At 34.3% G+C, this 2,784-nt stretch overlaps 1 pseudogene; it reads left to right on the top strand.

Moving 5' to 3' along the window:
• Nucleotides 1-1,174: 1,174 nt before the first annotated feature.
• LOC144251402 (gamma-glutamylcyclotransferase pseudogene) lies at nt 1,175-1,894 on the top strand (annotated as a pseudogene).
• Nucleotides 1,895-2,784: the final 890 nt, after the last annotated feature.

Below are 2,784 nucleotides of genomic sequence, written 5' to 3'. Positions count from 1 at the left end.
CTCTGTGCCAAAACTTATAGAATGCAGCATAACAATATGTGCCTACTCTGAAATGAAGGAAGATCTGAAACAAACACCTAACTTTATACCTCAAAGATCTAGACAAACAAACAAAGCTCACCCACCATCATCAAAAAAAAAAAAAAAAAGGAAATCATAAAGATGAGAAGAGAAATAAATGAAGTCGGGAAGAGAAAAATCAATGAAATTGAGCTAGATTTTTGAAAAAAAATTGAGAAAATTCATAAAATTTTAGCTACCCAAGAAAAAGAAAGACTGAAATAAATAAAATCAGATATGAAAGGAAAAACATTACAACTGATGACATGCAAATAAAAAGAATCCTAGGAGACTGATAAAGCCAAATAAATGCCAACAAATTGGAGAGCATAGAAGAAATGCATAAATTCCCACAAAAATATAACCTATTAATATCAAGTAATGAAGAAAGAGACAATCTTAGTAGACCTGTAACTAGAATAGTAAAAATATTGAATTAGTATTTTAAATCTCCTACTAAAGAATATTTAAAGAATTTAAAAATGATATTTTAAAAATATTTAACGAATTGAAGCCAATTATTCTCCAACTCTTCTAAAAACATACAAGAGAACATTTCTAAACTCATGCTGAGAGCAGCAAAATTAAAGATGACTGAAAAAGCAAAACAACAAAACTATACTTTTGATGAACATAGAAGCAAAAATCTATAATAAAATACCAGAGAACTGAATTCAACAACACAATTTAAGGGATAACACATCATAACTAAGTGAGATTTATTCTTGGGAAACAAGGGTGTATCAATATATGAAAACCAATTAATATGATAAATAAACAAAACAAGGACTAAAAATCACTTAATTATCTTAATAGACACAGAGAAGGCATTTGAGAAAATTCAACACCATTTCAGGATAAAAACTCCAACAACTAAAAATAGAAGGATATTACCTCCACATAATAAAAATCATCTATGGAAAGCTAATATGTTCAATGGTAAAAAAAAAATTAAAGTTTTTCCTTGAAGATCAAGAACAAATCAAGGGAGTCTTCCCCAGCCCCTGGGGGTAGTGCTGTAGATACCAGTCCTGGTCCGTTGGCAGCAGCACCAGGTTAGGTGTGTTTCTTTCACTTCTGCTTCCCAACCCCCGGATGGTGCATCTAATTAGATATGGCTAGCTCCTGTTGAGAGGAAGGCACAGGCCAGGAGGAGGAGAGTTTTCTGTACTTCACCTTGGCAGCAACTTAATGAAGGAGATGAGCCACCTCAAAACCCCTCACCCACCTTTCTGCTTCATGGACCACCTGCAGAATTTTAAGCTTGACTTTGGTAATTTCCAAGGCAAAAGAAGTCAGAGGTGGCATGGAGGCAAGATGGGGTTAAAAGTGGAATGTATGTTGTAATAGAAATGAAAGTTTCAACTCAAGAAAGGAAAGAATCTGTTGAAGCTATCTGATGACAAATTAGGAACACACTTACCCATCCCCACTATATAAAAAGTTTATTTGCATAAGTGCAAAAGAAAATGGTTTGCCACTGGAACATCAAGAGAGACTAAAAGCAATAGAAACAGTGGGGCACAGGGGCATATGCCTGTAATTCCCTTGGCTCCAGAGACTGAGAAAGGAGGATCATGAGTTCAAAGTCTGCCTCAGCAAAACCGAGGCACTAAGCAACTCAGTAAGACCCTGTCTCTGAATTAAAAAAATACAAAACAGATCTGGGGATGTGACTCGGTTATTGAGTGCTCCTGAGTTTAATCCCTGGTACCCCTTCCAAAAAAAAAAAAAAAGGCAATAGAATGGCTACAAAGGAAAGGTCTCAGAAGAAATGAAAGACATTATCAAAAAGGGGGAACAAAACTCTTTAGAAGATAACAGAATATATTGAAGAATAAAGAATATTCTATATACTAAATATAAAATATTTTTAACATTTAATAACAGGGATCTGTGATATCTCCATGTTTGATCTGTTTACAACCATGTTCTGAAGGGGAACCTCACTTGAGTGATTCCATAATTTCAAACTATAAAAAGCAGCTGGGTGAAGAGTTAGACATTTAAAAGGGACTGTGCAGTCCTGGAGTGAGTGACAAGTGGATGTGGGTACTCCTGTGGACACTTAAAGCTATTTTCTTGGGTTGATCTTAAATGACCTCTTGCTCTATGATAAGGATAAATTCGCAGTTTACTTGATGATGGTGCTGGTAAATTGCTTGGCTCTGTCTGGACTTTTTTTAAAAATTAGTTTAATAAGAGAAAGGGAACTACTGACACAATTGATAATAAAATTTTAAAAACTGGAAAAAAAAAGAACAAAGATAGCATGCCCACTCTTACCATTTGTAGCCAACATGGTAATAAAAACTGTAGTCAGCAATTAGGCAAGATAAAGAAATAAAAGCATCCAAATTTAAAGGAAGAAGTAAAATTATCTCTTCTTCCAGATGACATCTTAGATATAAAAAATACTAAATATTTTAAAATATTGGAATTAATGAAAAAAAAATAATGTGAAGTTGCAAAATAAAAAAAAAAATCAACACAAAAAAATCTGTTGTGTTTCTAAGGAAACTGTGACAAAATACCAGAGATAATCAATTCATAAGAAGGAATGATTTATTTTGGCTCACAGTTTTAAGGTTTCAGTCTGTGGTTGCTTGGCTCTGTTGCTTTGGGCCTGTAGTGAGAAACTACATCATGATAGAAGCACATGACCAAGGAAGCCTGTTTACCTGAGGGCAGCTGGAAGCAAAGACAGAGACAGAGGATGCTGGA

Source organism: Urocitellus parryii (assembly GCF_045843805.1).
Source record: "Urocitellus parryii isolate mUroPar1 chromosome 13 unlocalized genomic scaffold, mUroPar1.hap1 SUPER_13_unloc_2, whole genome shotgun sequence".
Lineage (NCBI taxonomy): Eukaryota > Metazoa > Chordata > Mammalia > Rodentia > Sciuridae > Urocitellus > Urocitellus parryii.
This window is presented reverse-complemented; position numbering and strand designations above follow the sequence as displayed.